This window comes from Nicotiana attenuata, chromosome 10 (assembly GCF_001879085.1).
Source record: "Nicotiana attenuata strain UT chromosome 10, NIATTr2, whole genome shotgun sequence".
In the NCBI taxonomy this organism is placed as follows: Eukaryota; Viridiplantae; Streptophyta; class Magnoliopsida; order Solanales; family Solanaceae; genus Nicotiana; species Nicotiana attenuata.
Genome location: NC_031998.1, coordinates 48,139,898 through 48,149,486, shown reverse-complemented (window position 1 = coordinate 48,149,486; position 9,589 = coordinate 48,139,898).

The window sequence follows — 9,589 nt, the reverse complement described above, 5'->3', positions numbered from 1 at the left end:
ACGTTACGGGTGTAACGTTGGGACCCGTTTTGGGTCCCGTACGGGTTTCTTAAAGTTCCCGGGGTAAGTTCGGTCCGTTACCGTTTTTCGTAAAGGGGTTCCGTTTTTAACTTTAAGGTTTTTTTACCGAAACCGTTTTTAGGTAACGTAGTACCGTTCGAAACGTTTACGGGTAGGTTTACCCCCCGGTGTTTCGGTTCGTACGGATTAGTGCCGTTTTGTCGACTTTTCGGGGTTTAAGAGTTATCCCCGTTTTGAGCCGTTTTTATGATCGACGTGAGCATTTCGACTCGAACTCGACGTTTAGCCCTTTAGGCGTTTCATAGATAGTCCCCAAGCGAGACGTTGCTCGACTCGGTTAAGATAGCCCTTGGACTTTTGTATTTGTTACGGATTTCGGGCGTCTCTGATCCGCGTTAATTTGGTCGTAGCTCCTTTAGTTGACTTGCCCTTGGCTATCTCCGTTCACTTCGAGCTTGCCCGAAGTATCAGTCCCCGAGTGGGATGGCCGTTGCCCAGTAAAGTCGAGGATTGCCTTCAAGGACTTATGGTCTCGAAATGTTAATAGTTTGATTCCATTTTTTTGGGACGACAGTCCTCAAGCATGGGGTCAGTTATTCGAATTTCCGTCATGGTCAGCCCTTAAGCCTGTTTACAGAATAGATCAAGAGTATAAAATATAAAATTTCTCTAAAAGCAGGGGATATCGGCAAGGGAAAAATACTTCTCTCAATAGATGATTGTACATGCGCGCACATTTGATGTTAGGGTCTAAGTAACCTATACGGGCACGGTTCATCTGATCGTTTGGCCCTCACAACATTTTCCTATCGAGACCTCGCTGCCACGAAGTGATTTCCTTGCAACAATGTAGACATTCGAGGGTAATGCCCGAATACTCAAGGCTTATTGTAGGGAACCTCAGATACTGTTAAATTGCTCTAAGTTATCACGAGCAACGGTTGCCTCGTTAAAAACCTCGCTGGAAAAACCCATTTGAGACAAAAACCGGTCTAAGGGAAAAAGACTGCAATACGTGCTTTAAGATCCAAAGCTTCGTGCCGATCCTTGTCGATAGCCTGCAAGTGTTAGTCGAAAAAATAGAAAGGATTGGACTGGGGTCGTACCTTTATTCGGACTTTTGGATACTTAACGTGATCTTCCTCGGCATCAAGCCCCCATGAATTTTGACCNTTACCTTACCTAAACTTATTTAATACCCTAATTCATTTAAATAACTAATTTAACTTTATTAGGTACTGTAAGACTTTTCCTAACTTTAGGTACGTGTCCGAAAATTTTACAAGAAACTCGTAAANACTTTTCTAAACTTTGATTTTAGTACCGACAAACTCAAATCTAGTTCTAAAGACTCAATTACTCGAAATCAAATACTATTCAAAAGCTACNCGATCTGTCTTCGTATATTTTCGCTTAAGACACAAATCAAAAGACTCAGTCGTCGAAATCAGAAGCTCAATTTCAAATTGTAGAATAAAGTTCTGCAAAAGCTCAGTCGTCGACATTCTCTCTACATCTCTCTCTATTTCTCAATCGCAAATTTCAGTAATACAAAGCAAATGAAAAGAGAGCAGCAATTCGACCATTGACAGCCATTAAAAAGCTTGAAAGCTTTGAATTCAAATTTAGGTTTTCAAAAATCATTATTTGTTTGGATTGGGTGTTGTTGAAAATAATCGGGAATATGGTTTGGAGTTTATATCTCAATTTTGAGGGGTTTTGGTGAAGATTAGACTTGGTTTTGACTGAATTTCAGATTGAAACTCGAAGAAGAAGAAGAAGAAGAAGAAGAAGAAGAAGAAGAAGAAGAAGAAGAAGAAGAAGAAGACGACATATTGCAGAAATTGTAGATAAATTATAGATAAATTGTAGATTATTTGTATTCTGATTGTAGATGCTTTATTTTCTGTTTTCACAAATAAAAAACGGCTAAAACTTCTACAAATCTTCTGAAAAATGCAATTATGTCAAAAATCCCAATTATGCTACAATTGAATGGGAATTGGGATATAAAAATTCAATGTACCCGGTTTGTAGATATTTTATAGATAAATTGTAGATTATTTGTATTCTAATTGTAGATACTTTGTTTTCTGTTTTCACAAATCAAAAACGACTAAAACTTCTACAAATCTTCTGCAAAAAACGCAATTATGTCGAAAATCTCTATTAAACTACAATGGAATGGGAATTGGGAAGTTTGTAGATACTTTGTAGATGAATTGTAGAATATTTGTATTCTGATTGTAGATGCATTATTTTCTGTTTTCACAAATCCAAAACTACTAAAACTTCTACAAAATCTTCTGCAAAAAACGCAATTATGTCAAAAATACCAATTAAGCTACAACTGAATGAGAATTGGGATATTAAAATTCAATGTACCCAGTTTTGTAGATATTTTGTAGATAAATTTTAGATTATTTGTATTCTGATTGTAGATGCTTTGTTTTCTGTTTTCACAAATCAAAAACGACTAAAACTTCTACAAATCTTCTGCAAAAAACGTAATTATGTCGAAAATACCAATTAAGCTATAATTGAATGAGAAATTGTACCAATATCGAAAATACCAATTAAGCTACAAGCTACAATCGAACCTCAATCCCACGCACTAGCATGTTAGATTAATTAGTGATATACACTGATATACACGGTGATATATATGTTATTGCCATGAAATCGTCTGAACTTATAGGATTGAAGATTTTATTAAATGTGTGCGATTTTTTTGGGCGAATCTGAATTTTAGAAAGGGACAAGCATAAAATTGGAAAATTAAATTAGGGGTTGAATACTCATATTCTCCTAATTTTTAGTTTGTTTGGTAGGATTTAGCTATTCATTGCTAATGTTTTAGGATGTAGCTATTACTTAGCCTAACCTTTGACTAATTCTTGCCAGTAGTTGTGAGAAGTTGTTATGAACACTTCCGATGCCCAATCAGCTATCCTAGTCACCAACCACGTCATGGATCCTCAAGGAACTGGAAACGTGAGGCACAACACGAGAATTTGCAAAACACCAAAAGCTCTAACTGATTTTGTTTGGCAGTATTAATTGTACCCTTAAAATACACTATGGTATAGAATTGGTAATTTGGTATACTAAGTGTAATTAAGTCAAACATTAAACGTTGAGGGTAATAAGGTTTCCTATGTGGCATAAGAATGTAAAAATTCCTTTCCGAAATCGGGCATAACGATACTGAATCGGGTGGGCTTTAGTGTGGGGACCGGATGCTTACCCAACCCGACACTGTTTTAATCACAGTGGATGATCCGTCACTTTCGATACATTTATTTGATTTTATATTCTCTTTTCATTTCCATATGAATTTCCATGTTTCCTTATTTTTTAGCGTTCTTCTTATTCATTTCTAGTACTAGTATCATTCCTATTACATTTACTTAGCAGTTTCTAAATCTTGATTGTATTCCCTATATATGTAAATTCCAAGTTCAATCTTATAACAAAATATTATCCAAATCCAAACTATTTCAATATTTTATAAAAATAATAATAATATAAAGTAGATTAAGCTGAAATTAAGCATTTGGACAATATATTATTGGATGAAGTTGAAAAAAATTTTGGGCGTGAAATTCACTTGTTGCTATTAAATTATCAATAAGAATGGTAGGTAAAAAATATAAACTTGAACCTTGTGATGCTGTAACTTCATCATAATATCCTTCTTTTGATATAAATAGCGGGTGGGAGAAAGTTTTTACCTGATTGCGCAAACTGCAAATTACCTTCAAGTTGTTCTTTATTCGAACTGAGTTACTTGAGCCTTTATACTAACAAGTCTTGTTCAACTATTTCCATATTTAGAAATAACTTTTACTGCAAAATAGTCATTAAAGTTATTCTGGTACCTTCCTCTAGCATAGGAGTTAAATAGCAATAGGACCAAAATACAAAAATAAATAAAGGCTTTTCAGACGAAAAGAAATACAGTAAGAAAGTTTTTGGGAGTCTCTACACGCAAGAGTAATTGAAGAGTGGGATTTTGTCAGAGCAGAAAGGTATAGGATTGTCCAGGCAAAATTGGCAATAAATCTGAATTATTAAATGTAAGAAACTGACCAATTATGGGCCAACTTTAAACTTGGATTAGAGATTTTTACCTTTTTATGCTGACTTACAAATTTATTTATCCATCCTAGAAAAGTTATCATTCAATTACATTACATGAATATAATTACATATTATATGAAATGAGTATCTCTTAATTATAGCCATTTAATTTGGTAAGATCTCCAAAACTCATGCTGATAACCCACTTCTCTCGCTGATCCCCCTCTCCTCACGTATCTTAGCCAACCCCTATCTGAAGAAATCAGCTAACCATGGAGCTCTGTCATGAACGTGGAGCTGAAGTCCATGTTAGCTTTGGAGAAGAGAGGGAATCTGACGGAATGTTCTAGAAGAGGAGGAAATAGAAAATGTAATCCATCAATTCTGTTATTACAAGTGTAACTGTACATGTATATATAGAAGAACAAGAAGAATTAAAACTAACTCTAAGACTAATGCTAACTCTAGTTACACTAACTCTACTCTAATGTAAGTTAGTTATAACTAACTAATGGAACTTAACCACCACTAGCACTACTAATCTCAACACTCCCCTTCAAGCTGACAGGTAAGAACAGGTTTTCAACCCCCAGCTTGCTAAGCAAAGAGTAGTGTTGGACCTTTCCTAGTCCTTTAGTGAGTATATCTGCTAACTGAGCTTTGGTGTTGATATGGTGAGTTTGAATAAGACCCTGCTGCAATTTCTCCCTCACAAAATGACAATCAATGTCAATATGTTTTGTCTGCTCATAAAAAATAGGATTTGCAGCTATTTGAATGGCTGCTTTACAGTCACCAATGCAAGGCAATGGGCAGTCGAATTTGGACTCCCAACTCTTTGAACATCCCTACTAACCATGAAACCTCTGCCACTGTGGAATTCATGCTTCTGAACTCTGCTCCAGCTGAGCTTCTGAACACTGTGTTTTGCTTCTTAGATTTTCATGATATTAAAGAGTATCCAAGCTTGACTAGATAGCCTGTAACCGACTTCCTGGATTGAGGGCAAGAAGCCCAGTCTGAGTCACAAAAGGCTACCAAGTTATCAGACTACTGTGAAGATATCAATAGGTTCAATCCTGGTGCATTTTTGACATACTTAATCACCCTCAGAGCTGCATCCATATGGGACCTTTTTGGTTTATGCATAAACTAACTTAGAACCTGAACAACATAAGCTATATCAGGCCTAGTCATACCTTCCCACTAACCATTGATAAGGGTCAGGGTCAGGCAACACACAGTCCTTGACTCTTGCACCTGTGCCATCATCAGAGCACAAGACAACCTCATCAAATTCTGCTGTTGTCAGCCTTTGATTGCACTCTATATGGGGTAGATATTGGCTTAACTCCCCCTAGCCCAGATTCAACAATCAACTCAAGGGCATATTTCCTCTGCTTCATTAAAATCCCAGCCTTGCTGCGAGCAAACTCTATGCCCAAAAAGAATCTGAGTTCCCCCAAATCTTCCATTTTGAACTTCTATTGCAGGTTGCCTCTAGCGAACTGAATTAGTTGAGGATCATTACTTGTGACTAGGAGGTCATCTACATAGACTAAAATGACCACCAAGCCTGAATCTCTCTGTTGTGTAAACAAGGAGTAATCAAAATGACTTTGAACAAATCCCAAATCTCTAAGAGCTTCAGTCAATTTTAAGTTCCATTGTCTGGAGGCTTGCTTCAAACCATAAAGTGACTTCTTTAGCTTTGCATACTTTGGTCTTGGACTCCCCCTTGATGTTGTACCCTTGTGGGAGATGCATGTACACTTCCTCAAATAAGTCACCTTGTAGGAAAGCATTGTGCACATCCATTTGGTAAATGTGCCAATGCTTAGAAGCTGCTACTGCTATGACTGATCTAACAGTGACCATCTTGGTCACTGAGGAAAATGTTTCCTTGTAGTACATGCCCTCCTTTTGACTGAAACCTTTGGCTACCAACCTAGCTTTAAATCTCTCCACTTCCCCATTAGTTTTTATTTCACCTTGTACACCCTATAGGAACCTTACCAGCAGACAAATCAACAACATCCCAGGTGTTATTTTCTTCCAATGCTGTAACTTCTTGTTGCATAGCAATTATCTACTTTGCATCCTTTGAAGCCTCATGATAATGTTTGTGTTCAACTATAGAAGATTGAGCTGATAGACATTTAGCATAGGAAGGTGACAAACTATCATAACTCAGATAGTTTGACATAGGATATACACAAGAGGTGGAGACAAAATCCTGCAGCCACTTTGTTGAACATGTAGTTCTGGGTGGCTTTCTAACTACAATGGGCAATGCATCATCCACAGCTTGCAAATGTGAAAAATCATGTTGTAACTGTGGAGCAACATCAACTTCTTCTTCAATTGGTAATGGAGAAGCATCAATGAAAGCTTCTGTTGCTTCAGAAACTACATCAGACCCCTGCACAACATGAGTGTCATGTGCTGCTTCATATTCAGTTGCCTGATCTTGATACAATACTCTTGTAGTATCTGGTAAATCAGCTGGCTCAAGTATTGGAGACTGTGACGACTATAAAATATTCATATATTATATACTTAAAAATAAAAATATATATGTCAATTATCTATATTTTCTAATAGTATTTTGCAGGAAGTAAAAATATCATGATAAAGAAAATAAAGGAATAAAAAGAGAGCACAAGGCATCATGGCAATAGAAGCACGAGGCATCATGGCAAAAGAACCACGAGGCATCATGGCACCTTATGAGATTTGATTTCTATAAATAGTATGTCATATTTATGTTGAAGAGGGGGAGGGGGGATTATACGTGCCTAATTAGCAACTTTTTCTCTAACTTTGATCTTTGCTTCTTTCTTTATCTCTTTCACTTTCCTCTTGTAGTCTTTGAATTTTCTAAGAGTATTGATAATATTGTAAGAATTCCTTTCTTTGTGAGATTTAAATACTCCATAATGGAGTAATTTCTTTTGTTGAGATAGTTGATGAAACTCGATATCGTTATAATATTAATCTTAATTTTACTACATACTTGACCTGAAACTTTCTAATTATATTTCTATATTGTGCTGGATTATTAGTTTTAATTAATTATTATCACTTCTATCTATTTATTCTTCAAAGTTAGTTATATGTCAATTTTGTAATTCTTACAAAGCAAAACTAATATACGATAACTATTGAGTAAAATAATAGAGAATACTGTGCGTTTCATAGGTGAGTCCCAGTTCGCTTAACTTTGCTTTCATTGGAGAATACTGTGCATTTCATGGGTGAGTCCCAGTTCGCTTAACTTTGCTTTCATTGGAGAATACTGTGCGTTTTATGGGTGAGTCCCCTGTTCTGGAGATTGTTTCTTAATAGTCGACCTGTGCTGAACCGTTGCTGTAATTTGTGGTACGGCTTAGAGGGCTTTGCTCGGTCATTGCTTGCGAGATGATAATGGTACGGAACCTTTTCCTGGGGTGTTTTGGTGGCGCCCGTTACTTGTTTGCATACCTGTGAGAGTGCTCGTGTTCCTGTTCCGAACCAACAAGAGAGCGTGATAAGTTAAACCCAAACGAAATTACCTGTTACCTTGGCCTGGTAAATCGACGAAAGGAGGAATGGCGCTGTAGGGTCGCTCGCTCCGCCTCGTACTCGAATGATGATTTCAGATTTGACAGCCGTGTTCGGCTTCATCGTTAATCGCGTCTAGGATTCTCGTGGGTTGGACTTACCTTTCTCGTTGGGATATCGAAATCTAGTCCCAGTCCGACCCCATCCGATATGCACAAACAATAAGGGAAACATGTCATACTTTTGTTCATAAATCACCCAGTGCGTGTGGGTACAAAAATAAGGCAGGATATGCCCGTTATTTCAAAGAATCACACAGCGGGCTATCGTCCCTTCCTAAGAGGTGGAAGTACATGCCGGTATATAAGGTGAATACGTCAAATGGGATTGCGGTCATGCTAAGTGCATAGTGACTGTGATCCTACTTTAAACATGCATATGACGTGCCAAACCCATCGCTACAGGTGAGGCGTGAGTTTTGCATAGACATCGGTCATACTTTCTATTTCATGTAGAGATCTGACCTAGATTGATTTAGTTATCTCAAAAGATTATCTACCACTTTTCCAAGTCGGCGTTTATACCGAGACGGCGAGGCTATGACAGCCTGGAAGTGATACTTGGCTGGTTTTAGATCTAAAGGAAACTAAAAAATTGGTTAAACTAATTAATGAAGAAAATGAAAGATAAATCTTAGCCAAAGATAATTAACTCTAGATCTGAGCATATTGAATATGAGAATCGAATGAGGCCGAGCTTACATAGCACTTTTTAAGATTATTAAAAGACATCAAACATAAATGATAAGCTTACATCTTTGATACATTGTTCCGTACTTGTAAGAGCAAAGGAGAGGAAGGAATGCCATTGATAACTATGAGATCTATCTTTATTGATTCAACGATGTCGATTACAAAGGTTTGCAACTAAAGTCTAGGCTATTGCTTTGTTGTTGGAGGTCTCCTCCTGTTCTTCTGTTCCTTTTTCTCTCCAGAGAATCCCCCCTCCCCCCTTTCTTGCCTTCTTACCTCATATATATATATATATATTATAAATTTCCCCTTTATCTAACGGTCTTTAACCAGCATACCCCCTCTTGACTATACTCTTCCTTACTCGCTCAATTATTACGACATATATGCTGCCTAGCAAGCCTTCTGATGGCTCGTTCTCGGCAGTGGCCGAGATACTCGTTGCTACTATGCCTTGTGGGTACGATTATGGCTTGGTCGACCCCTTACCATTCCTTTTAATGATAATCCACTTGTGGTCAGATTTTAACCCATACAATATCCACTGCCACTAAGCGACTTTATGCGATACTTAGGAAAGACCGAGTGAGTTTTTGCTACAAGTTTTGTGATACATAAGGTAAAGTTTGAATGACTTAATTCTTTATTAAATTTAGCGTCTTCCATGCAATAAAATAAAAATTGAATGGCCATTTATTAACTTAGACATGAACATCACACCATGACCTATAGAAAACTTTTTGTGTTGCATAACATTGCATGTCTACTGTACATTTCATACCACGACCAATAATAAGAAAATAGAATTACAAGAGATAGTTTTCTAATTTGAAACATTCCAAAATATTTAACACTATTTCACTAATAATAATGTTCTACACAGCAAACTTTCAATTAACTTCAAGAACTCAAATCCATTTAACCTGTTACACCTCAGGTTTTCGTGGGTGAAAGTACGCCATAAGTAAAGTGATGAAAGTCCGAAAATGAGATATTATATTTCGTATTTTCGTACGTTAAAGCGTCGTCGTACGTTAAAGTTTCATCGTAAGATTAATTGACGTAAATTCGGGAATGAGATTTATTTTGGGATTATAAGTATTACGCTATTTATAACAAGCGATAAATAAGTGCTATGAAGGATAAATGGGTACACGAAATAGAGATAAGGAGTTTCGTTGAAAGTGGCC